General features: G+C 48.2%; 1 protein-coding gene across 1 annotated transcript in view; it reads left to right on the top strand.

Moving 5' to 3' along the window:
• Window positions 1–27,549, top strand: part of LOC147103336 (transcription factor HIVEP3-like) — a 492,205-nt gene that overhangs the window by 82,685 nt on the left and 381,971 nt on the right. The window contains exon 2 of the mRNA XM_085962816.1: window positions 24,384–24,489. The gene's annotated coding sequence lies outside the window, so the exon portion shown is untranslated. The remainder of the gene's footprint in view (window positions 1–24,383; window positions 24,490–27,549) is intronic.

The following is a 27,549-nucleotide window of genomic DNA, read 5'->3' as shown; positions in this document are numbered from 1 at the left end:
CTCAGCCATGGCTCAGTGTGTAGCAAACTCTTCTCTGAGTAAGAAGGTTGTGGGTTGAAGCCGCACTGCAGAGACTTGAGCACAAAATCAAGGTTGACACTCTAGTGCAATACTGATGGAGCCCTGCACTGTTGGAGGTGCCACCTTTTGTCTGCCCTCTCAGGTGGACATACAAGATCCATGGCACTATTCGAAGAAGAGCAGGGGAGTTATCCCCGGTGTCCTGGATAATATTTACCCCTCAACCAACAGATTATCTAGCCATTATCACACTGCTATTTATGGGCAAATTGGCTGCCCTGTTTCCTACATTATAACAGTGCCCACACTTAAAAAAGTGCTTTATTGGCTGTAAAGAGCTTTGGGACGATCTGAGGTCGTGAAAAGCGCCATATAAATGCAAGTTCTTTCTTTTCTCTCGTTGTTGTATTAGACTTTGAGCAGGAGTCCATTGGCTGCATCTCCCCAGGACAAGATTGAGTTCTGCCGGGTTGAATTGCTTTTCAATTTAGTGCATCTTCCTGGCTGAGGTTTTTGTATATTTTCCCCCTCTTTCCATTGGTTTTGGAAATGTTTCAACCTACATTTCAATTACATTCTGGAAAAACTGATATTCACAATGCAATAAAACCTTTCTTGGTCAGCTCAGTTTAACAGGTGATCATCTTCGCACCCCAACTAACCAGTATTGAATGAATGTCCTAAAGACCGTCTCCTGCTAAAATGACTATGACTCTGTAAAATAATTCTTTCAAAAAGATTTAAATGATTTCCTCAGAAAAATATTTCAGGCTAAATCAAAAATGTTTCTCATCTTTTCCTGAAACCCCCCTTTACCTGCTCCAAAGTAAATCAAACAACACAGTAGAATTACCGTCTAGCCTTGCAACTTGTATAGTGTGCCCCAAGCCAGGTGTCATCCTCGACTTGACATTTCATAGTTTCAGCAGCTCAGGAACCATCGCGTTTTTTAAATGGTGAGAGATTGGGAAATGTTGGTATGCAGATGGACCTGGGTGTCTTTGTACACGAATCACTGAAAGTTAACATACAGGTACAGCAAGCAATTAGGAAAGCAAATGGTATGTTAACCTTTACTGCAAAGGGATTGGAGTATAAAAGTAAAGAAGTCTTACAACAATTATATAGAGCCTTGGTGAGATCACACCTGGAGTACTGTGTACAGTTTTGGTCTCCTTACCTAAGGAAGGATATACTTGCCTTAGAGGGAGTGCAACAAAGGTTCACCAGACTGATGGAGATACTCAGCAGGTCAGGCAACATCTGTGAAGAGAGAAACAGAGTTAATGGGCTGGATTTTCATTCAGAAGTCGGGAAGGAGGCGGGACTACAACTTTCGGGTTTTAGTCCCGCCTCCATCGAGATGCGGCCAATCCACGCGATTTTCCCTTGATTGACCTTGTTGAGCCCGCCCAGCGGGCTCAGCAGGCCAATTAAGGGCCACCCGGCAACACGTGACGTCACAGACTGAAATTTCATCTGTCAAGACGTTTTGACAGATGAAATATCAGTGTTTTTCACAGCTGTTTGAAGCTGTCAAACACTGACAGTCTTACTTCTAACCTGAGTCCTTCTACGCAGACTCAGTTAGAAATCTCGCCGGCACTGAAAGCTGAAGGCTGTCACTTTTGACAGCTCGCGGCCATTCTGCTTTCTGTGCCGGCTGAATGATGGACTCCCGAAGCCTAGAGGGAGGAAGGCTGTTAAGGTAAGTACAGGTAATTTAAACTTCTTTACACACTTTAGACACACCAAACACACTTACCTTTGCACTCATGGACCCATAACTCACCTGAACACTGACGTCTCGACCCCTCCAAGTCCTTCAACCTGATGGCCCGCCTGCTCTAACCTGGCGTGGTTTGGAGCCGTTGGGAACCCCACACGACACCCTTCAAAATAGGGATTAGGCTAAAAACTGCCTGTTAACTACCTGTTAACAGGCAGTTAATTGGCACTAATCCCTTCCTGCCTCGGGTCGGCGGGTCCCAGTGTGGGGCGGGTACCCGCCTCCTTTGAAACTTACGTGGAGGCAGGTTTTGGGCGGGATGGTGTCGGGACCCCCGAAATCGGGATTTTTGCCCCCCGCACGCCTAAAAGCCCGCCTCACGGCACACTGAAAATCGACCCCAACATTTCGGGTCAATAACCTTTCGTCAGAACTGGAAAAAAGCAGGAAATGGAACAGATTTTTAAGCAAGTGTAGGGGCTGGGAAAGGGGGGAGGGGATGAAAGAACAAAAGGGAAGGTCTGTGATAGGATAGAAGGCAGGAGAGGTTAGGCGACATTAAGAGATATTCAAGGCGAGAGGAGATGGTAATGGGACAGGTTCAGAGACAAAGGATGGCTCTAGATGAAGTGTGAATTGCGCTGGCAGAATGAAGGACAGTTGCCATGTGGGAGAGGAGAAAAAAAGACACAGACAAAAAGTGAGGGAAAAAAATATATATATGATAGGGGCTGAGGTTATGATCTGAAATAATTGAACTCGATGTTGAGTCCGGAGGGCTGTAAAGTGCCTAATCGAAAGATGAGGTGCTGTTCCTCGAGCTTACGCTGAGCTTCAGTGGAACAATGCAAGAGGCCGTTCAGTCCGTAAGGGGGACCCCGAGCTTCCAGTCACCTGTCACTTGAATTCTCCGCTCCATTCCCACTCAGACCTCACCGTCCTTGCATTGTTCCACTGAAGCTCAGCGTAAGCTCGAGGAACACCTCATCTTTCAATTAGGCACTTTACAGCCCTCTGGACTCAACATAGAGTTCAACAATTTCAGATCATAACCTCGGCCCCTATCATATATATATTTTTTATCCACACTTTTTGTCCGTGTCTTTTTTTCTTTTCTCCCACATGGCAGCTGTCTTTCATTCTGCCAGCGCAATTTACACTTCATCTAGAGCCATCCTTTGTTTCTTAACCTGTCCCATTACCATCTCCTCTTGCCTTGAATATCTCTTAATGTCTCTTAACCTCTTCTGCCTTCCATCCTATCACAGACCTTCCCTTTTGTTCTTTCATCCCCTCCCCCATTTCCCAGCCCCTACACTTGCTTAAAAATCTGTTCCATTTCCCGCTTTTTTCCAGGTCTGACGAAAGGTCATCGACCTGAAACGTTAACTCTGTTTCTCTCTTCACAGATGCTGCCTGACCTGCTGAGTATCTCCAGCATTTTCTGTCTTTATTTCAGATTTTCAGCATCTGCAGTATTTTCTTTTCTTCTTTTCACCAGACTGATACCTGGGATGAGGGGATTGTCCTGTGAGGAGAGATTGAGTAGACTAGGCCTATATTCTCTAGAATTTAGAAGAATGAGAGGTGATCTCATTGAAATATATAAAATGCGTAAAGAGCTTGACATGATAGATACTGGGAGGATGTTTCTCCTGGCTGGGGAGTCCAGAACTAGGGGTCATAGTCTCAGGATAATGGGTCAGCCATTTAGGACTGAGATGAGGATAAATTTCTTCACTCAGAGGGTTGTGAATCTTTGGAATTCTCTACCTCAGAGAGCTGCGAATGCTCAGTCATTGAGTATAATCAAAACAGTGATCAATAGATTTTTAGATACTAAGAGAATCAAGGGATATAGCGATAGTGCGGGAAGGTGGAGTTGAGGGAGAAGATCAACAATGATCTTATTGAATGGCGGAGCAGGCTCGAAGGGCTGAATGGCCGACTCCTGTTCCTATTTCTTATGTTCTTATGTTCCACACACGAATTTGATCACCTCTATCTGTATTATCCTTAAAACACTGAGGGGGAAAAATTCAGTATCGCCCTGTTTGGGGCGCCATTATCGGCCGGGCGCAAAGCAAGGAAGGGCAAATCAGAATGAACCTGCAAAGTGCTGCTCAGTACCCAAAACCCCTTCACACAGCGTTGAATCTCTCCAGAAGTCTCTCTCTCTCTCCCTCTCACAGGAATCACAGGAACCCCACAGTGCAGATAGAGGCCATTTCGGCCCATCGAGCCTGCACCGACACATATCTCACCCTATCCCCGTAACCCCACGTATTTAATCCCCCTAACACTAAGGGTCAATTTATCATAGCCAATCAACCTAACCCGCACATCTTTGGACTCTCTCTCTCTGAATGCGTGGTGCAAAAATGTCACCAATAAAAAAAGGCAGGAAGCGGTCGCCTTTAAATAGCGCTCCCCCACTCCCTTTCTGACTGCAAAACGCTTCCCTCAACCTGTCGTTGCTAGCGGCAGGCGGTAAGGCAGGGGGCGCCACTCAATATTTGGTCCGGGGCGCTACCTGGGCGTTGTGCACTCGACTGACGTCACGATCTGCTGGCGCAGGAGATCATGGCGGTAGTGTTTAGCGCGCCGCAAAATGTCTAGTTAATTTTGCGAGTGGCGCAAATATCGCCGCGCCCGGGTGCTAGTTGCTTTGCGCCCCATTAGCGCCTTCTTAAGGCGCTAACGGGAGGCGCAAACAACTGCATTTTCCCCCCCCCAAGTGCCATTTATTTTGGGTGGGGGGGTGGGGCTGGTGCGGGGCATATCCTGATTAGAGGACGTATTGCCGCTACCAGCTTTTCACACCAGTAGTTTCCGTAATCGGATTATACCATCCCGACTGGGTGGTTACCCCTATGAGGTAGAAGGGTTTTAGGGATCCCATGGCCTGTCGATGAGGGGGGGTTGGGCGGGGGTGTGGGGGGGCCAATCACACCCATCCGACGCGAGTATCCCACTGGATGTCAACCCAGAATTCAGAGCCAGAGCTCCGGTCTCCACTCGGCACTTGTGAAGTTGCAGTGCTCCCTCAGTACAGGAAACTTTCGATTAACCGGCACCTAAATAACCGGAAATGTCGGTTAACCGGCAAAATTCAGGAGTAGGTTCAGGTAACTTTTATTACTTGCCTTCCTCCATGTGTTGCTGTGCAAGGGTGTGGCTGCAGCTGTTGCTAAGCTACAGAGACACTTGCAACTTGTGGCCATTGTTTTGAACCAGGGTTTGTTGCTTTATACGGAGCTCTCAGCTCCGTATCTTTTACTATAGCTTTCGGTTATCCGGAATTTTTGATGAACCGGCATCACGTCGGTCCCGTCCGTGCCAGATAAAAAAAACTTTCCTGTACTGCACTGGCAGTGTCCACTTGGATTGTTTTGTGCTCAGGCCTCTGGAGTGGGGCTGGAACTCACAACCTTTTGACTCCGAGGTGAGAGTGCTACCCACTAAGCCACGGCTATCTACCTAAAGGATAACTTTTCAAGTTGGGCTCCCTGGACTCTTGGGTGTCCAGGTTTCTGACCGTCTATCATTGCAACTCCATATTTGTTGACTTACAGGTGTGTTACTCCTGTAGCTCTACTTATACGAATAAAAACGTTTTCTGCAAAGATGGCACTGTTTTCCTTTGGCTAGCTGACACGGTCTCTCAGAAATTAGCATGGGACTGGGACCTCAGTACAGGAAACTTTGTGCTATCCGGCACCGACGGGACCGAGCTGTTGCCGTCCCATCAAAACTGCCGGACAAACCAGCGCTAATGTTGAAACATACGGAGATTTTGAGCTCTGTATCTGGCAACAAACCCTGTTGCTTAGCAACAGCTTCTAAACAGTCGGCCGTACCTTGCAAGCATCTCTGTAGCTTAGCAACAGCTTCAGCGAGACCTTGCAGAGCCTGACTGGTGAAAAAAAAGCAACGAAAAGCAACGAAAAGAAAAAAAACCTAACAAAACGGCTCCTGATTTTTGCCGGTGGCTCGAGCATTCCAGACAGTTAACCTCTGGATAAACCAAAGTTTCCTGTATATGTAGGGGTCACACACACACATACATTAGTGGATCGGACATTCTTGTATGCCTATAAGGGTTGCCAACTCTGGCTGCATGTAATCCTGGAGCTTTCATCATATGACCTCCTCCCCCTGACTGCCCCGCCCCTGTGCTCTCCCCATTGGTCGCCCAACATGTCCATCCTCGCAGTATAATGCCTACCTGCGCCAATTGGAAAGCGAACAGTCTCTTCAATTGGATGATTCTTGACTGTCAGTCAAACAGCCTTTTTCTTTCCCATCTCCAACATTTTTATATAACTAATAAACGCAAGTGTTGAAAGACGATTATGTTTTTTTCTTAATGCCCCTCTGATTTTTCTCCCGAGTGTTGCTCCCAGCAGTGTCCTGGAGACTAATCTTCAATTCCTGGAGACTCCAGGATAATCCTGGAGGGTTGGCGACCGTAATGCCTGTGCAGAATTCACACAAAGAGGGTACCCTTCCAACCAGATACCGATGAGTCCATCGCTATTTGGAAATGCGCTACACGGAACTTCTTGAAAACCGCCTCTGCACCGAATACATTTGGTGCACCGTGACATGCCACAAGTTTCTCCACTCACCATTATAGTGCCGCTTGCTGGCTGCGAATCACTAGTCCTGAGAATAGAATCAGAGAATCATACAGCACAGAAGGAGGCCATTCAGCCCATATTGCCTGTGCCAGCTCTCTGAAAGGGCTACCAATTATTCAAGGGGGTAGAAGTTTATGCTGCAGCTATACACCACCCTGGTTAGACCACACCTGGAGTACTGTGAGCAGTTCTGGGCACCTCATCTTAGGAAGGATAAATTGGCATTGGAGGGAGTGCAGTGTAGGTTTACCAGAATGATACCCGGACTCCAAGGGTTAAGTTACGAGGAGAGATTACATAAATTAGGGTTGTATTCCCTAGAATTTACAAGGTTAAGGGGTGATCCGATCGAAGTTTTCAGGATATTAAGGGTAACAGATAGGGTAGATAGAGAGAAACTATTTCTGCTTGTTGGGGATTCTAGGACTAGGGGGCAGTGTCTAAAAAGTAGAGCCAGACCTTTCAGGAGTGAAATTAGGAAACACTTCTACACACAATGGGTGGTAGAAGTTTGGAACTCTCTTCCGCAAACGACAATTGATGCTAGATCAATTGTTAATTTTAAATCTGAGATTAATAGCTTTTTGTTAACCAAAGGTATTAAGGGATATGGGGCTAAGGTGGGTAAATGGAGTTAGGTCGCAGATCAGCCATGATCTCACTGAATGGCGGAACAGGCTCAAGGGACTCGATGGCCGACTCCTGTTCCTATGTTCCCACTCCCCTGCTCTTTCCCCATAGCCCTGCAAATTTTTCCTTTTAAAGTAGAGATCCAATTCCCTTTTGAAAGTTACAATTGAATCTGCTTCCACCGCCCTTTCAGGCAGGGTATTCTCGATCATAGCAACTCGCTGCGTAAAAAAGTTTCTCCTGCTCTCCCCACGACCCCCCCCCCCAACCCGGCTTTTTTGCCAATTATTTTAAATCTGTGTCCTCTGGTTACCGACCGTCCTGCCATTGGAGCAGTTTCTCCTTATTTACTCTATCAAAACTCCTCATCATTTCAAACACCTCTATTAAATCTCCTCTTAACCTTCTCTGCTCTAAGCCCAGCTCCAATCCCAGCTTCTCCAGTCTCTCCATGTAACTGAAATCCCCCATCCCTGGTACCATTCCAGTAAATCTCCTCTGCACCCTCTCCAAGGCCTTGACACCCTTCCTAAAATGTGGTGCCCAGAATTGGACGCAATACTCTAACTCGTGATTGATAAAGATTTAGCATAACTTCTTTGCTTTTGTACTATATGCCTCTATTACTATAATTCTTTTAAAAATAATAAAAATTGGACTTACTTGAAACCTGTTGTTTAAGGATGCATTTACATGACAAGTTTAGCTATGGGGCAAAGTGGCTTGGGCTTTGCACCTAAAGCTAAACTTGTGGAGTGTAAATCACATCTGAAGCCCTGAACTGAGTCCGAAACACAATGGAGTAGAACATCTCCTTCTCCAGGGAGCCTCACTCCACGTTGCTTCAGCGTCAGGTCTTGCCAGTCCCTGGTTCCACATTCAAGTTGCATTCAGGGTCGGCCGTGGCTCAGTGGGCAGCACTCTTGTCTCTGAGTCAGAAGGTTGCAGCTTCAAGTCCCTCTCCAGAGACTTGAGCACAAAATCTAGACTGACGCTCCCAGTGCAGTACCGAGGGAGTGCTGCACTGTCGGAGGTGCCGTCTTTCGGGTGAGACATTAAACCGAGGCCCCATCTGCCCTCTCAGGTGGTTGTAAAAGATCCCAAGGTGCTATTTTCAAAGAAGAGCAGTGGAGTTATCCCCAGTGTCCTGGCCAATATTTATCCTTCAATCAACATCACTAAAACACATAATTTGGTCATTATCACATTGCTGTTTGTGGGACCTTGCTGTGCACAAGTTGGCTGCTGCGTTTCCTACTTCTTCTTCTTCTTAGGCAGTCCCTCGGAACCGAGGATGACTTGCTTCCACATTAAAAATGAGTTCTCAGGTGACTGATGAGTCCAATGCAGGACCTACAGTCTCTGTCACAGGTGGGGCAGACGGTGGTTGAAGGGGCAGGTGGGTGGGGTGCTTGGGTTGACGTGCGCTGCTTGCGCTTGGCTCCCGCTTGCTCCCGGCGAAGAGACTCGAGGTGTTCGGCACCTTCCCGGATGCTTCTCCTCCACTTTGTGCGGTCTTGGGCCAGGGATTCCCAGGTGGCAGTGGGATGTTGCACTTTTTCAAGGAGGCTTTGAGAGTATCCTTGAAGCATTTCCTCTGCCCACCTGGGGCTCTCTTACCGTGCCGGAGCTCCGAGTAGAGCGCTTGTTTTGGGAGTCTTGTATCGGGCATGCGGACGATGTGACCCGTCCATCAGAGCTGATCGAGCGTGGTCAAAGCTTCGATGCTGGGGATGTTGGCCTGAGCGAGAACACTGACATTGGTGTGCCTATCCTGCCAATGGATTTACAGGATCTTGTCGAGGCAGCGTTGGTGGTGCCTCTCCAGTGCTGTATGCCTCAGAGACATGGACCATGTACAGCAGGCACCTCAAAGCACTGTGTTTCCTACATTACAACAGTAACTGTACTCCTGAGATCGTGACAGGCACTATATAAATACAAGTGTTTCTTTCAATAACACTTGTATTAATATAGCGCCTTTAAAATGTCTCAAGGCGCTTCACAGGCTTGTTATCAGACGCATAAGGAGTTATTAGGACAGGTGACCAAAAGCTTTGTCAAAGAGGTAGGTTTTAAGGAGCATCTTAAAGGAGGAGAGGCTTGGGGAGAGAATTCCAGAACTTATTCACTCAATAACTGCAGTGTTGTTGAAAAGCTGTAGTGTATGTATAGCACCCTCAGTCAGAGCTTCATGGGGTTTTTTCTGACCCATGGGGTGGTTTTTGCCATCAGGAACTTGGGTGAAACCACTCCGCTGAACGATTGTGTAGAGAATGAGTCAGTGGTTAAAAAAAAAACCCATCACTGAGCCTGAGGTGAAGTGTTTGAAGTTGTGGGCATTGGGTGAGGACAGCATTGGGCTTATGGGTGATGCCTTCCACAGTCAAATAACCTGTTGACACTTACCACCTCAGCTTCACACATGAAGAATGGCCACTAGCTGAGGTACTGGAAGGTCCGTAGAACTATATCTTAGTAGGAGTTAGTGCCTTCAGGAGAGGAGGAGGGAATATACTAGATAAGTGGATATGAGGGAGGCCATTTGAGCCGTCTAGCTCATTCTTGCATGGAAACCTACAGTGCCACTCCTCTCTGTGCTGGGTTTTACATAGAATATACAGCATAGAAAAAGGCCATTTGGCCCAACGCGTCTGTGCTGGTGTTTACACTCCACACGAGTCTAACTCGGAGGGAAATGTGGCCTCCATTGGGGAAACTCCAGGCCTTTTTCGCCGCTCCACTGAGTCTACTGCCACCTTCCACATGGCGACACCGAGACGCAGCACAGATAGGAGGGAAATCCCTCGGGGCTGTTGACTCGCCTTGCCTGATGGCTCGCAGTGGGAGAAATCGGGCCAAGCCTGGGCTCAGTGGGTCTTAGCTGGGGGTTTGATCAAACCAGCCAGTCCTCTCGTGCTCCTCCTAAACCGCAGGTACAACAACCTTCCTCCTTCCTGTGTTGAAACCAAGTCTCATCGCGCCGTCTCCTACTCTAACCCATCACGGTCTGGTGACCACTGGCAACTCTGTGAAGTTGGCTTGAGCTTATTTTTCATGGACTGTCAACAGCGAGAGACTTAATTTCCTTCCCCCACCTCCTTTCAGGTTGGGTCTTAAGTACAGAAGTCACAGGAAAGGACGGTGCCCTGATTCAAACGGTGTCCATGGCGTTTTGTCTTCATGGGCCCTCAGTGGTGCCCGACCGCGCCTCAAGGACCGCAGATGATAAAGATTTGAAGCAATGCGCTCCTAAACATTCATAAATCTCAAGCTGCGGGCACCGACAGATCTCGGTGTTCTGAATTAGGGTTTATCCATCAATGAACCAACTGTGCTAACAACAGCCCTTTCCAAACCTCCAAGCCCACAAAATTCAAACAGTACAAAGCAGCGAGTAATTGCAAATAGAACTGGGTTGCCTGTGCTGAATGGGCAAGACTGCCAGGACTCTCAGGCTGGATATGGTCCATACGTAGACCATAGTTTGGACTCCCCAGCCTTATTCACTCTCCTGATGATTAGCAGAATTAGTTGCTGTACCACTCATTAATAGTAACGAGAATCCGTGACCACAGGGGTGTGACCACCTGCCTTACTGTGGTGCTTTGGTTTAGTATCTAATGCCACACAGTATCTACAGCAGTTTAAGAACAAGCTTTCTGGTATCTAAGTCAGATTCCTCAGCTCGGAGTGGCAGATCAAAGCCTCATCTGTCTACATTAATAGCAAGCTTTATCATGCAGGCAGCTTTCTGATGTTTAACAGTATCGACTTCAGATTTTATTTCCAAGGGTGGTGGAAATCTGAAACTCTCTCCCCCAGAAAGCTGTTGAGGCTGGGCGTCAACTGAAAATTTCAAAAACCGAGATTGATAGATTTTTGTTAGGTAAGGCATATGGAACAAAGGTGGGTAAATGGAGTTAAGATACAGATCAGCCGTGATCTAATTGAATTGCAGAACAGGCTCAAGAGGGCTGAATGGCCTACTCTTGTTCCTACATTTGTATATCGTTGTAAAAGATCTCATGGCTTTATTCAAATAAGTACAGGGGAGTTCTCCCTGGTGTCCTGGCCAATATTTATCTTTCAGCCAACATCACTAAAAACATTATCTGGTCATTATCTCATTGCTGTTTGCGGGACCTTGCTGTGCACCAACTGACTGCTGCGTTTCCTGCAGTGACTACACTTCAAAATTACTTAATTGGCTGTGAAGCACTTTGGGACGTCCTGAGGTGATATAACACGCAAGATTATGCAAGTCTTTTTTGTTATAAATATACGATCTGCCTCTCCCCTTCTGGTCTTTGTATTGAGTCTGTCTCTCTGGGTGATAGATCTGAACTGAACCGTGTCCACGAGCTCATTGGCTCCGCGAGCTTGTGTTGTGACGTAAGTTTGCGTCAGGACAGGGTTGTCTCGGGATTGGTTGATATTTTTATGTAAAAATTGGACAAAAAGCATTTTATTTTTGTAAAGGGACGGGGAATCATTTATATTTCCCTTTGCTTTTGCTTTCCTGTAAGTCGGTTGGAATGTGGTTTGTAAAATTGGGAGTTGGTGTGCTGTGCGTGTGCAGAAGATCAGATCACTACTGCCCAACACACTCATAGGAGAGCAAAGGAAGAAAGAATTCACACTTATATAGTGCCTTTCACAACCTCAGTCCCAAAGCGCTTTACAGCCAATTAGGTTTTGTTTTTTGAAGAGTAGTCACTGTTGTAATGTAGGAAACGCAACAGCTTATTTGTGCACAGGAAGGTCCCACCAACAGCAATGTGATGATGACCAGATAATCGGTTTTAGTGATGTTGGTTGAGGGATAAACATTGGCCCCAGGACAGGTAGTATAAACGAGACCGAGCAGTAAACAGAGGTTAGTCTGGCATCACTTTGCTGCAATGGAATTGAAGTGTAAAAGGGTCTTTTTTTTTCACTGAAACAAAAGCAAATGACTGCGGATTCTGGAAATTAAAAAACCCCCCAGAAAATGCTGGAAATACTCAACAGGTCAAGGCAGCATCTGTGGAGAGAGAAACAGAGTTAACGTTTCAGGAGGATGAACTTCCACCAGAACTTCCATCCGGGAGCATCCAATCTTTTTGTCTTTGTTGACCTGTTCTCGTCGTTGTTTTCAAATCCCTCCATGGCCTCGCTCCCTCCCCATCTCTCTAACCTCCTCCAGCCCTACAACCCTCCGACACCTCTGCGCTCCTCCAATTCTGGCCTCTTGCGCATCCCCGATTTTCGTCGCTCCACCATTGGCCGTGCCTTCAGCTGCCTAGGGCCCTAAGCTCTGGAATTCCCTCCCTAAACGTCTTTACCTCTCCCTCCCCCTTTAAGATGCTCCTTAAAACCTACGTCTTTGAAAAGTTTTTGGTCACCTGCCCTAATATCATCTTACGTGGCTCGGTGTCAAATTTTGAGACGTTTTAGTGCGTTAAAAGGCGCTATATAAATACCACTTGTTGTTATTAGTTGCCTTGCCGGCCACATACAAAGTGTAAGGGTAGTATATGTTATGTTATTGAACTAGTAATCCAGAGAACGTGAGTTCAAATCCCTCATGGCAGTTTGAGAACTTGAATTCACCTGAAAAAGAAATTTGGAAATAAAAACCTGGTATCAGTAAAAGTGACCATGAAGCTCTCGGATTGTCGAAAAACCCAACTGTTTCAATAATGCTCTTTAGGGAAGGAAACCTGCCGTCCTTACCCGGTCCGGCCTACATGTGACTCAGTCCCTTGACTCTTAACTGCCCTCTGAACTGGCGTAGCAAGCCACTCAAACAGAAGATCTTCTCGGGGCAACTAGGGATGGGCAATAAATGCTGACCGTGCCAGCGACGCCCACATCCCAAGAATGAATATATTTTTTAAAAATTCAGATTTGCCGATACCAATATATCTCGGTGTTCTGATTGGATTCATCCACTAACCAGGCAACTGCGCCAAGAGCAGCCCTTTCCAAACCTCCAGGCGCACAAAATTCAAACGACAAAAACTTAATGAGTAAGAAATACAAGCATGAATAGAGATAAGTTGCCTGGGCTGCGAGGGCTGGATTTAGCAGGCCTCGTTGGAGCCAGAGATGGCTGAAGGCCGATAGTTTGGTAATCCCTGTTCTGATCTGTGAAGCAGTAATGAAGTGTAAGGAGCTGCAGTTTAGATTTTGTATTGCGACCAATAGTAAATCTGTGCCGTGTACAGTACCTAGGGCTGTAAATCCGCACTTGCGAGCACGTAGCTCTTTCAGATTGATGTTGCCAGTGTAAATAGTGCAGGGTTATTCACCGTGCTTTTTGTTCAAAGAAGAGAGCGATGAACAGGAAAGAAAAAAACCCGTGAATGTATTGACATGAGCTTAGTGCCTTCTACAAGGCTCACTGTATCTATACAGAACGATATTTTTAATTGGCGGTCACTTTCCAAATCAAGAAAGAGTGCAGAGGATGTGGCAGGCTGGTAATTTGATACCCTGTGGCACACACGGACTACAGCTAGTCAAGACAAAGGTGATTGTGAGAACTGAGATTGGAATGGACCTCTGCAGCTGAACTGATTACGGCTAAAATTCACACGGGTCTGTAGAAGCTTTGAGATTGACTATGTTGAAGGCGCTGTATAAATGCAAGTTGTTGTTATCTTTCTTCAAAGTGATGGACTTACAAAAAGACAAAACCATTCAGTTTTCTCCACTCAAATGAAAAGCAACAGGAAATACTGTAAATGTGCACCAGGCCAGTCAACACCTAAAAGGGAGAGCCATTAGACTGGAGATGGACAGGCTGGGGAGTCCCTTTGATAGGACCGACTCAAAGAAAGGAAGTGGGTGGTGCGGGGAGAACAGCAGGCGAGGGTTCAGAGTTCAAATATGCTGACTACCTTTACTTATAAAGAAAGACTTGCATTTCTATAGCGCCTTTCGCAACCTCAAGATGTCTCAAAGCGCTTTACAGCCAATGAAGTACTTTTGAAGTGTAGTCACTGTTGTCATGTAGGAAATTTACACACAGCAAGCTCCCACAAACCAACACATCTCCTAACTGTTTTGTAAATGATTCCAGGGTTTTTGCCTCCATTCCCTATCCAGGTGTCTGTTCCACCTGTCAATCACTCCTTGGGGGTAATTTAATTTTAATCACGGTGCAATAAACCGGTGATAGATTTTCTGCAGCCCATTTTACACCTCAGCGGAGGGGTGGTCAGTAGAAAAGAAAAGTGGTCGATCCGCTATCACCGGTCTTTCACCCGGTGATAAAAGCTAAAATTACTCCCCTTGTGTGAAGAGCTTTGTGATTTACTTTTTCCATACCATTTATGATCTTGTATAAGATAACCACTCAGTCAAGGGTGTAAAGACCAAGGCCTAAAAATTTGTTTGCTTTGCGCCTCCCGTAAACGCCCTAAGAGGGTGCTAATGGGTGCAAAACAACTAGCGCCACCAACGCCTCCTGCCAAATTCAGCGGGAGGTTAGCGGCAGCATTAATCATTAGCGCCCTGCGGCGCTGCGCTGCCGGCGATGACATCATCACCGTGTGCAGCGCCCCGGCCACGATCATCGGTAGCGCCCCCTGACTTACCACCGGACGCTATGTCCGACGGGGTCAGGGCGGCCTACCTGCGGCCGGGGTGGCTCAAATTAAAGGGAAGGTGCCGGGCGGCCATTTTTGTTGCTGGCCACTTGCCAGCACCTGCCCCCGTGCCTCCCCAGCCTCCTCTGCAGCCCCCCCCCCCCCGGAGTGCCAGCTGTGCTCCGTGAGCCCGATACTTCTCTTGAGTTCCGGGCTCTTTTGCCGTCACTCCAATCCCTGGTGGCCCAGCTGGGCCCCAGGTCGCGCTGCGCAAGGCCCCTCCCCTTTAAGAAGGGGAGGAAGGCCTGCAGTACTGCGGCGCGATGTGCCGCAGAGCGTGGCGCTGCAGCAAGTAGCGCCATGATATTCACTCGCAGCGCCCCAAGAGGGAGGCGGGGTCCTTCCAGTAACACCCTGCTTCCCTCTTGGGGCGCTACTGGTGAATTTTGGCCGCGGGGGCACTCATTTTTTCGGGACGCTAGAAGTAGCGCCCCAGGCGAAGTTAGCACCCCAAAGGGGGCATGACTCAATTTTTCCCCCCAATTTCTCCAGTCTCCCTTTTCAATGGACCTGAGTGGTGAGAGAGAGAAAGACATACAGACAGAGAAATAGACAGACATACAGACAGATAGTGCCAGACAGACTCAGAGAGATAGACAGATAGATAGACACAGAGAGAGAGACAGAAAGTGACAGATAGACAGACAGAGAGAGATAGGCAGACAGACAGAGTGAGAGACAAACAGGCAGAGAGAGAGAGATAGCCAGACAGCCAGACAGGCAGAGAGTGAGAGACAGACAGACAGAGAGGTAGAGACAGAGAGAGACAGACCAACGGACAGGCAGAGAGAGATAGACAGACAGACAGAAAGTGAGAGACAGACAGACAGGCAGATAGAGAGTGAGAGACAGACAGAGAGAGGCAGACAGATAGACAGAGAGAGATGGACAGACAGGCAGAGCGAGATAGACAGACAGACAGAAAGTGCAAAACAGACAGAGAGAGACAGACAGACAGAGTGTGAGACAGACAGACAGAAAGTGCGAGACAGACGGACAGACAGTGAGAAACAGACAGACAGAGTGTGGGACAGACAGACAGACAGAGAGTGTGAGACAGACAGAGATCAGGTTACTCCATGTCATCACAAGTTTTTCCATTCTCTCTTTTAGAAGGAGAGAGAGAGAGGGAAGATGAAAGAGAAGAAGAGAGAGAGGGCGAAAGAGAGGGGGAGAAAGGTGAAAGGGAGCGAGAGAATACTCTCCGCAAAAAAGCAACTTATCAAGAAACAGGGCAGAAGACGAAGCAAAGAAATAATTTAAAGAGACAGCATCTCTTTTATTGCCCTTACAAAAAGCTGCATTATTAAACCCTCATCAATCACCCCAGCACTTTGCTGCTTAAAGGTGCCAGCTCTTCTGTCAGGCTGAAGGGTTTTAATGTAAGTCTTGTCATTGACGGCAGCTCTGGAGAATTTGTTCCAGCCTCTTTATTTGTGGATTTTACGACAAATGTTATTTAGAAAGTTCGTCTACAATAGTCCAGTTTTCTTTGTTGCAGAAAGGGATCATTATAATGAGTTCTCAGTTACATTGGCCCCGATTTTCGGGCAGCTGTCGGGCGGCTTTTCATGCGGCCGTGGTCCGAAAATCGTGGAAAAGGCGGGTCGGGACCCCCCCGCCTGATTCCCCACCCCGTCCGACTTTCGGACTGCCGTTTTCACGCGCTCCGCTTCAGTCCCGGCCGCCGCTGGCGGGACTGCTCGTCGGAGCACTAATCACCAATGATCACCTTGTTAAGGACGATTTTCCCGTGCCGTTGCGACTTTGGGGCTTTCCCCACCTGAAACCCGCCTGCGGAGAACCCCGCCGATGAGAGCTGGCGTGAAAACAGCTGGCTTGCTTGCTTGCAGCAGCAGGTCGCTGAGGGCTGAAGATATTTAAAGAGGCAGCATTTGCAGGCTGCAGGACCTTGTTGATCAAGGCTTGGGGGAACTATTTGAAGCCTTAGGAGCAGCTGCAGAAAGTTGGAGCCTCACACACTTCTTCAGTGTGAGCTCCTGGGAAGCCCCTCTCACCACCCTAACTCAGGACCTCCTCAACCGAGGCATCTGCTAGAAGCATGGGAGGCCTTTGGCACCTTCCCTTCCTGGCATTAGAGGATCTCCAACAGCAGAGGTGGCAGCAGCAGAACCAGGAACAGCAGGATGATTACCAGGAGCACCAGGCTGCTGCTCACTCACCTGAAGCTGCACAAGCCAGAAGGGGCCAGCGCTTGGAAGTGGCTTGAGAGCACCTTGCTGCGCTTTAGGGGGCCAGTGGGACCCGTTTCTGCACTGGCAGTCCTACTCAGAAGGACTTCCATGAAGATCTGGTTTCTCTGTTCAACAGATGGCCAACGCTCCTCAAGAGATGTCATTCTCTTATGAGCACTCACCATGTTTTCCGTATGCTGGCGAGTTATCTCCTCCATGGAGGTTGCCAACCTTTCCATGGTGCTACGTTCATGCACCAATGACTCCACAAAGGCTCTGCTCATGGTCGCTATGGACTCCTCCATTCGCTCCACACTCGCAGCGACCCTGGAGACAAAACCTGCCAGAGACTCCTGCATCTGTGCATGGAGATCCATCACCTCTTCTCTTGCGGATGGACCCAGAGGCAGGGGGTCGACATGCAGCGCAGCTGAGCTGAGCTGGCAGAGCCCTGCGCCCTCCGACAAGGACTCTCCACTGCTGTCCCTTTCTCCAGAATCTGCTGAGGCTCACTTGTCAGCTGTGAAACACCAGGTGACAACACTACTCTATGTCCCAAAGGTCCCCCCGAGGTGTGAGTGTCTGCGCTGGTGCTGGGTGGGCTTACTTCTGCTGACGCTGCACCCTCAGAGGTTGGAGCTTCCTCTGAGGAGTCTGGCTGCACAGCCTCTTCCTCCTCCACAGTGAGGACGGGGGCTCTGGATGGTACTGTGGGGGAGTAAAGGAAGGAGTTAGAGATGTAATGCCAAGGTTCCTCTGGTGACTCCCAGTGAGTTGGCATCTGCTGACACCTGCATCCATGCAGCATTGGTCTCAGTGGGAGGCCTCTTCCTCCCTGACCTAGGGAAGAGGACCTCCCTGTGGGCTCTAACCCCATCCAATAATGCCTGCTGTGAAGCCTCGTCGAATTTGAAGGCAGCTCGGGGTATGGCACTGGCCACAGCTGCTGCAGGCTCCTTATGCCATCCTGTATGGTTCATTTGGAAGCCTTCAGAGGATGCAGTGCTTGCCATGGACCTTGAAAGCACCACGAATGATGACATCATACTGTGGGGATTTCTGACTCGATTTAGACAATTAGCAAGGCTTCCCACATGCTGGGAATTAATTGGCCAATTGAGGGAAAATTGCGTGGGGCTGGCTGACACTTTTTTATGTGTGTCAGAAACCCCACATTCGGGGAAATCCGACCATTTCCCACACAAGCCGAAAATCGGGGCCATTGAGTCTACAGCCCAGAGACAGGCCATTCGGCCCAACTGTCTCATGCCAGTGTTTATGCTCCACACGAGCCTCCTCCCATCCCGATTCATCTAACCCTATCGGCATATCCTTTTATTCGTTTCTCCCTCTTGTGCTTATATAGCGTCCCCTTAAATGCATCTATGCTATTTGTTACAGATTCCACTTCCCCTGCAATATATGATTAAAATTCCATTTCAATACTCTTGGGTGATCTATGCTTACAGGACCATCTTAGCCCTGTTACAATGGTCAGGGACCTTCGGAGACTTTGGGACTGACGTGATCAAGGGCCTTGTTACGATCTGGAGTTGTATCCTCACTTCCCTAAAAGGACATGCTGACTTCCCTCTTCCCCACGCTCTGTTCCCCATTATTGCTCCTGCTACACAAACTATGTGCCAGGAGATGGGATTGATGTCTGCCTCTGTTAGGAACATAGGAATTGCTGGATGTAAAAAGACCAAGGTCCATCGAGTTCACCTTCTACCATCCTGGTAGTCGCAGGATACAACGATAATGGAGTTGTTGACTAATCATGGCAACCAATCTCCATCAATTGGTCTACAACAGACCCAGACATGAGGCGAGGAAAACCCCCAGTGGTGGAGAGCTTTGGGAACCATAGGTGCAAAGTTTACCTGTTCCTCACATGCATGCTACACCTACCACATGCCATGTCTGAAATTACTCATATACATCTTCTTCTTCTTAGGCAGTCCCTTGGAACTGAGGATAACTTGCTTCCACACTAAAAATGAGTTCTCAGGTGACTGATGAGTCCAATGCGGGACCTACAGTCTCTGTCACAGGTGGGGCAGACGGTGGTTGAAGGGGCGGGTGGGTGAGGTGCTTGGGTTGACGTGCGCTCCTTGCGCTTGGCTTCTGCTTGCTCCCAGCGAAGAGACACGAGGTGTTCGGCGCCTTCCCGGATGCCTCTCCTCCACTTTGTGCGGTCTTGGGCCAGAGATTCCCAGGTGTCGGTGGGGATGTTGCACTTTTTAAGGAGACTTTGAGGGTGTCCTTGAAGGGTGTCTCTCTCATATACACATATACAGTATCCCAAAACATTATTTTCTGAAAGAAATCTATCTAAACCCAACCTCAAGTAAACTCTAGTAATCACTTTGGCCTCCTCAGCTACTTGCTATGTCAGCATCTACCCAGGGACTTTAATTTATCCAAAAGATTCAAGCCCTGACCCTTATTCACCTCCACTGGCTACGTGCCTCCTAGCATATCAATAGCAAAATACTTGTACCTGTCTTCAAGTTCCTTCATGGCCTAGCTCGGCTCAGCCCCTGAGATTCCCCTTCAGTCCCACGCTCCAGCACCGCTCGTTTCTCCGACACTGGCCCACTATTCGTGCTCCTGCCCCCTTCTCTCCGCACCACCATTAGCGGCAGTACATTCACCCACTCCACCCTCCCACTCTGGAACTCTTGCTGTATCTCTTTGACATGCCACCTCTCTTCCAAAGACCTTCTCAAATCATACCCCTTCTACTGTGCGTTTAATCATCTCCCATTTCCTGCTCTGTAAAGGAGTGTTTTTCAAACTTTTCTCCCTGGGTTCCCTGTAAATATTGACACATTTCCTGGGATCCTCCCAATTTTTAACACGCTTCTAGGGTCCCTCATGTAAATATTGACACATTCTTGAGAATCCCTCCTGCTCCAACTCCCAAAAACACAATTTCAGCTACTCAAAGGAAGACAGTGGTTTCATTGCAAAAAACTTCTATTAGTAAAAAGTGACAGAAATAACACGCTAGTAAGTCCGCCCCGCGGCGGCCGGCCGCTTTCCCGCCGGCCGCCTGGCCGCAGCTCCCTCCCCGGACTTCCCCCCCCCCCCCCGGAACAGAAGCAAGCCCGGCACTTGTCCGAGGTGCCGGGCTCATTTTAAAAAAGATTTTCGCGGGCCGCGGCCGGGTGCAGGCAGCTCCTCCTTAAGGGAAGGAGGAGGCCTGCATTTCCCGAGCCTGCCGCACCGCATCGGGTGCCGCAGCGCCGGAATTGCGGCGCGAAACGGCAGTTAGCGCCGATTTACCGCCGCAAAGACCCTTCAGTAGCGCCGGCAGCCGTTTGGGCGCGGCCCTGCTGAATTTTTGGCGCGCGCAGGGGGACTTAGCGCCGGCACTAACTTCCGGCGCTAAAGCCCTGGCTAAGCCAAAACTCAATTTCTAGGCCTATGTACAGTAAACTCTTGTTTAAATGGCACTTAATCATCCAGAATTCTTTAATAACCGGCAAAATAGATAACCGGTAATCTTGCCGAATCCATCCATTTTTCATTTTTCCGAGTCTGAGTTTCTCACGGTGGCCAAGTTTGTCAGTGGTTTTAATTTTTTTTGTGTTAGAAATGGCCTACCTCTCTGTTATCTGGAATTTTTCATCATCCCGGTCCTGTAGGTGCCGGATACGAAAGTGTTTACTGCAGTAAGTTTTAGCGTGATGGTTTTCAGGGGAAGCTGTTGGTTCTATGCAAGTTACTTCATCTCATTAGCAGTGATGAAACTGGAGTAAAATGAGAGTTTTTAAAATTAATTATCACCTATTAATTATAATAGTGCAAGAACAAACTTGACCCACTTGTCGTTCTTTTAATTGAAACACGTAGGCGAAGGGCTAAGAGCGTGCAGGTCACCGGCCAGATTGGAATGAGTAGGAAAGAAGGTGAAATAAGTCAAAAAGTGATGTAAGGCTTGGGGTGTGAAAGGCTGTGGATTGTCAGAGGACAGGCGGCCTGAGGAGTTGGATAGTTTTGAGGTCCTAGGAAAGAATGAGTTGGAGTTTGTGCTTCGGGTCTTAATTTCAATTCAGTGAGGTCGCAGGGAGAAGGAAGGTTACGGAGGATGTGGCATTTGGAGCTTAGAAGGAGCAAGAAAGTTCAGAGGACTATAGAAAGAAAGAATTGCATTCCTATAGCGCCTTTAATGACCTCAGGACATCCCACAGCTCTTTATGGCCAATGAAGTACTTTTGAAGTGCAGTCACTGTTGCAATGTAGGAAACGCGGCAGCCAATTTGTGCACAGCAAGATCCCACAAACAGCAATGTGATAAGGACCAGATCATCTGTATTTTATTGATGTTGCTTGAGGGATAAATGTTGGCCAGGGCACCGTGGAGAACTCTCCTGCTTTTCTTTGAAATAGTGCCATGGGATCTTTTACGTCCACCCGAGAGGGCAGTTGGGGGCCTCGGTTTAACGTCTCATTCGAAAGACGGCACCTCCGACAGTGCAGCACTCCCTCAGCACTGCACTGGGAGTGTCAGCCTAGATTTTGTGCTCAGGTTTCCGTGGTGGGTCTTGAATCCTTGACCTTCTGACTCGGAGATGAGCGCGCTACCAAGTGAGCCATGGTATAGTACAATGGATGAAACAGTTGGGCTGGTGCTGAAGTCGTAGTGCAAATGCACCCTGCAACAGTCCCAATATGCAGCGGTACCTTATAACAAGACAAACACCGAAGATAGCCAGCAGGAGCATCAACATTTGTGAAATGCAAAAACAGGCTAACAGTTTGAGTAGAGAATCTTTTGTCAGAAATGCTCTCTTTACTCTTTTCCAATGCTGTGTATTTTCAGTTTTACTTGTTATGCCACCCAGTAATTATTACAGTTCTGTCTACTGTATAAACTCTACATCACACACCGTGTGACAGTGGGACTTGCTATATGTGTGGCTCCGCAGACTGCATTGTAGAGAGGGTTCACTGCACTTGTGCTGTCATTTCAATTTAACCGTCGATAGGCGCAGGGAAAAAGGTTGGAGCAGAATTGAGGAATCAAAGCACAGGAAGCAGGGAATGATGCCAAAGTACACAAGTGCGTTGCGCAAGCTAATATTTAGTGATGCGAACAGTTAGATTGCTGTTTTAGGCCAGGCCTTCTCCATAACTTGAACACATGCTAAATTTCTGCATTAAAAATAATGCAACTACTGGTAAATGCCATTCCCTTCGGGTGTTCAAAGCATTTAAAGCAAGGTAATCCCTGATCAAAATTCCATATGTGAGTTTTCTACTCGTTGTCTTGGTCAGGAGCTACTTGGAGGCTGAAGGGGTGGGTAAAAGAAAGAAAGACTTGCATTTATATAGCACCATTGACCCCTCGAAACGTCCCAAAGCGCTTTACATTGAATGAAGTACTTTTGAAGTGTAGTCACTGTTGTAGTATAGAAAATGCGGCAGCCAATTTACGCACAGCAAAGTCCCACAAACAGCAATGCGATAATGACCAGATAAATGGGGGCTAAATTCGGTTGATTTGCGCCTGGGCGCAAATCAACTAGCGCCTGGGCATGGCGCCGCTAACGCCTCCCGCGAAATTCAGCGGGAGGTTAGCGGCGGCGCCCCAGCTGTAATATTGGGTGGCTCCCCCCGACTTACCGCTGGACGCTATGTCCGCCAGGGTCAGGGGGGCCTACCTGCAGCCGGGGTGGCGCTAGTTAAAGGGGAGGTGGTGGGTGGCCATTTTTGTTGCTGGCCGCCTGCCAGCACCTGCCTCCGTTGCTGTCCCTGACCCTGTGAAGCCCCCCCCCCCCGCCACGCAGGGTGCTGGCTGCTCTCTATGAGCCCGGCACTCCTTTTGAGCGCCGGGTTCGTTTGCCGGCACTCCTGATCCCCGGTGGCCCAGCTGGGCGCCGGGAGGCGCTGCGCCAGGCCCCTCCCCTTTAATAAGGGGAGGAAGGCCTGCAGTACCGCGGCGCGACGTGCCGTAGCGCCATGATATTGGCTCACAGTGCTCAAGAGGGACATGAGGCGCTTCCAGTAGTGCCTCGCCTCCCTCTTGGGGGAATTTCGGGCGCGGGGGTGCTAATTTTTTGGGGCCGCTAAAAGTAGTGCCCCGGTGAAGGTAGCACCCCCACCCAATTTTTACCCCAATATGTGTTCAGTGATGCTGATTGAGGGATAAATATTGGCCAGGACAACGGGGATAACTCCCCTGCTCTTCTTTGAAATAGTGCTGTGGGATCTTTTACATCCACCTGAGAGGGCAGACGGGGCCTCGGTTTAACTTCTCATCTGAAAGACGGCACCTCTGACAGTGCAGCACTCCCTCAGCACTGCACTGGGAATTTTGGCCTAGATTTTGTGCTCAAGACCCTGGAATCCACGACCTTCTGATTCAGAGGCGAGAGTGCTACCCACTGAGCCACGGTTGACACCTGTGGGGGTGGGTGGAGAAGGATATTATTTGGGAAGAAGAAGAACTTCAAAAATAGGGCCTCCCACCAACTCAAATTTTTTTCCCCCCCACAAATCCTTTGGTACCTTAAAGTGGGAGCAGGGTTGCCAACCCTCCAGGGTAGTCCTGGAGTCTCCTGGAATTAAAGATTAGTCTCCTGGACCCTGCTTCCAGAAACCCGGGACAAAAATCATAGGGGCGCTTAAATATGGTGTCTTGTGTTTGGGAATTGAATAATAGGTCTGATTGAACTGAAGCTATTTTGTGTTCAATCCCGCTCCCCGGTTTGTACCGTGATTGTAATGCACCCTTTTCCCCCACCAAAGTCCCAGAAGTGGCATGTGCCTATTGTACACCGATTCGGAAATATATCAGAAATTTGTGTCACATAATGGAGGCATAGAATACTCGAAGATTTGCAATAAATTTGGGAAGATGTTTACGGAGTCAACAACTCCATTATCGTTGTATCATGCAGCTACCAGGATGGCAGAAGGCGAACAAGATGGACCTTGGTCTTATTTTGGTCTAGCCATACCCATGTTTTCTTTACTTTCTCTTACATTCTGTCCAACTCCCACATTGTCCCTTTTTTGGATGGACAACCTCTTCCCAACACTGTGCCGGTGCCATTAAGTAACCAGCTTGCAAATTGGCGCGTACCACTGTGTTCAGGGGTCCCGCTACCCCCCACTCCCCCCCCTCCCCCGCCTGGACCTCGGTGGGAGCAAGGCGGTGAGTGCAGGCACTGCGACTTCTAGCATCCCGTCACCCTGTTCCTGCTCAGTGAGCGGGATGGCCATCGGCCCGATAAAATATGGATGTGATAAAAATCGGGTCAGTATTTGAAAAGATAAAATATACAAGGTTACGGGGTAAAGGGCATAAAACTGGGATCAGAGTTAATTGGCATAAAGGGTCAAATGGGCTCTCTGCTTGAAATTGTCCGATTCTATGTGGGAAATTGTGGGTGCAAATCCAACATTGTTGCATCAGTGTTCCAGCCAGCTGTATCATAATGCTGCCTCACTGCTGGACTTGTTATGTAAGAACCATTTATTTTTTAAAAAGTAAAACCGATTTCCTTTGTTGCAGTTCTCACTCAGCGCACATTGTGAGGTTCCAGGGGAATGACCTGGGACTCAAGTGATTGGTGGTTACTGTGACATCCAGCCCAAAGGATAACAGCCTCCTGTGACAAGTAAGGCTATTATGGGGTTTGTATATACGTTAATATCGGGCTAACTGTTGAACTGTGACGCTAATTCGAGATCGTTGCATTGAAGAACAGCAAGTTCCTAGAATATAAAGGGGAGGACGTTTTGCTACAGCTATACAAAGCCCTGGTTCTGGGCACCGCTCCTTAGAAATTACAGATTCACCAGAATGTTAGCAGGGCTCTAAGGGTTCGATTATGAGGAGATATTACATAAACTAGGCTTGTATTCCCTGGAATATGGAAGGCTGATTTGATTGAGGATCTTAGGCTAGCTAAAGTTATGCCTATATTTAAGAACAGAGGTAGAACATGTCCAGGGAACTATAGACAAGTCAGCTTAACATTGGTGGTAGGAAAGATAATGAAATCCCTAGTAAAGGAAAAAATAGAAAAACATCTAGAAACCAAAAATATATCAATTAATAGTCAGCATGGATTTAAAAAGGGAAAGTCTTGCTTGACCAGCCTCAATGAATTCTTTGAAAAGATAACACAGAGAAGACGAGGGTAATGCAGTAGATGTAATTTATTTAGTTTTTCAAGAGGCCTTTGATAAGGTACTACATAATAGACTAATGAATAAGGTCAGAGCATGCGAGTCAGTGGACAAGTAGCACAGTGGACAGCTAGCTGGCTGCAAGACAGAAGGCAGAGAGTAGGGGTAAAGGGTAGCTATTCAGAGTGGCAGAAGGTGAGAAGTGGGGTCCCACAAGGATCAGTGCTGGCACCACTGTTTAGACTTTGCAATCTAAAACACAACTGCTAAATTTGCAGACGACACCAACTTGGAGGAGACAGTCAATACTGAGGAGGACTGCAACATATTACAAGAAGACATTAATAAGCTTGCAGAATGGGCATATAATTGGCAAATTAATTTCTACATTTAAGTGTGAGGTATTACATTTTGGTAAGATAAATAAGGAGGTCTCATATTACTTGGAAAATAAGAATCTAAAGGGGTTAGAGGAGCAAAGGGATCTGGGAGTACAAATCACTAAAAGTAGCGCCATAAGGCCATTAAAAAAATCAAACTGGGGTTTATCCCTAGAGGGACAGAATTGAAAAGTAGGGAAGTTATGCTAAACTTATATCGAACCTTGGTTAGACCACACTTGGAGTACTGTGTACAATTCTGGTCACCATATTATAAAAAGGATATAGAGGCACTGGAAAGGATGCAAAAAAGATTTACAAGAATGATACCAGAACTGCGAGGTTATACCTATTAGTAAACATTGAACAAGCTGGGGCTCTTAGAAGGCCGAGGAGTGACCTGTCAGTGATCTACAGCATTGAGGTGCTGCAAACACTAACAATGACTGCACAAAGGCACAGGGCTGCACCCAGGCTCTCCCATGACTCCTTCCATGTGCTTATGGACGGAGTCACAGCTCGCAGGGGGGTCCACTTCCCTTCCCATGGGCAAAAGAGACCTCCCCAGGAGATCAACACAGCCTGGTTGCACATTGCAGAGAAGGGCGCAAGCAGGGATGTGGTTCGGAGGACCTGGGCGGTGTGCCGCAAACGTTTCAATGATCTCATTAGATCACGAAAAGTTAATACAAAGCCACACTCAACCTCATCCTGCTGTGCCTCCCATCACATCCCCATCACTGTGCCTTCCCTACACTACTCCTGCACATCCTTATCAACTTACCTTGCACCTCCACCCATCCCTCTCTATCTATATTATCACATCCCCATCTCACTAGCCACCCCTCACACTCACCCTCATCCTAGTGCAGTCATACCAACTAACAACACACAAGGGTGTTTTATGCAATGTTCATGTAAAGTTTCTGGTAATGTGGTGTCAAACATTGGAACCTTTATTTTCAACACTTTGTGTTCTTGGACAGAATTGTGTGCACCTTCGGAAGTGGCTTAGTGAGTTGTAGTGAATGGTGAGACATAGCAATACCCCCCGCAATGGTGATGAGTGTGAAAGGAATGGCTTGGTCATTGTAGGGATGCTTTATGGTGTTGGTGTGGGGTGGTGCCAACCTGGCACATCATGTGGCAGCCAGGGTGTACAGCATCAAGTGAAGTAAATCTGGCCATAGTTAGGCCATCCCTGGCCTCCTGGGCAGCAATATGCTCGGGTGCTGATGCCCTGTGTCCTGTGCAGCATCAGTTGATTGCAGAGAAGGTTAGTGTTGTTGTTGGTGGTGCTGGTTAGCCTAGTGCTGCTGGTGTTGGGGCTGATCTTGGTGGGATTCTGAGGACCAAGGTGAGAGAGTATAAAGGGCACCCATGCTGATGGAATAGATGGCAGGTGAAGTAGAAATGACAGAAGTGATCTGTCAATGCTGAGAGAGGTAATGAGGTCAGACTGGATGGAGACTTATGTAAAGACCTGCAGCATGGTGAATCTGTGAGTGCAGTGAGGAACAGCTTGTGGCTGAGGGAAGATATCTCTGTAAGGTGGGAGCTTTTCCTTTACATTTGAAGCTGTCAACTTAACAGCTGATTCAATGGCCACTGAACTCCCACCTCAGCTTGACAGTAGTGGTCCATGACCAGCGTGGACCCCGTGGGCGAGCTGTCAAATGCAAAAGGTGAGCTGAAAATCATTGTTAAGTGGCACTAAAGAAACCATTAATTACCTGAATTCGGTTGCCCGCCGCTGCATGTCGGGTCTGCTCAGTGCTGGCAGACCCGACACTGGGAAAGGCGCGTGGGAGCGAGTTGACAGTGGGTTCCTGACCCACTGTCAAATATATCAAATTTCACTCCCGACCTGCCACCAATCCCGCCCGCTGACCCCCCGGAAAGTTCTTGCCAGAGAACATAAGAACATAAGAAATAGGAGCAGGAGTAGGCCAATCGGCCCCTCGAGCCTGCTCCGCCATTCAATAAGATCATGGCTGATCTGATCCTAACCGCCAATCTACTATCACAGAACTATCTCCTCCCGCCGCCCCTCCTCCCGCCGTCACTCCTCCCGCCCTCGCTCCTCCCGCCGTCACTCCTCCCGCCCTCGCTCCTCCCGCCGTCACTCCTCTCGCTGTCACTCCTCCCGCCCTCGCTCCTCCCGCC

The sequence above is a fragment of the Somniosus microcephalus genome, chromosome 20 (genome assembly GCF_052327205.1).
Source record: "Somniosus microcephalus isolate GS21.2 chromosome 20, FLI_Smic_1.0, whole genome shotgun sequence".
Lineage (NCBI taxonomy): Eukaryota > Metazoa > Chordata > Chondrichthyes > Squaliformes > Somniosidae > Somniosus > Somniosus microcephalus.
This window is presented reverse-complemented; position numbering and strand designations above follow the sequence as displayed.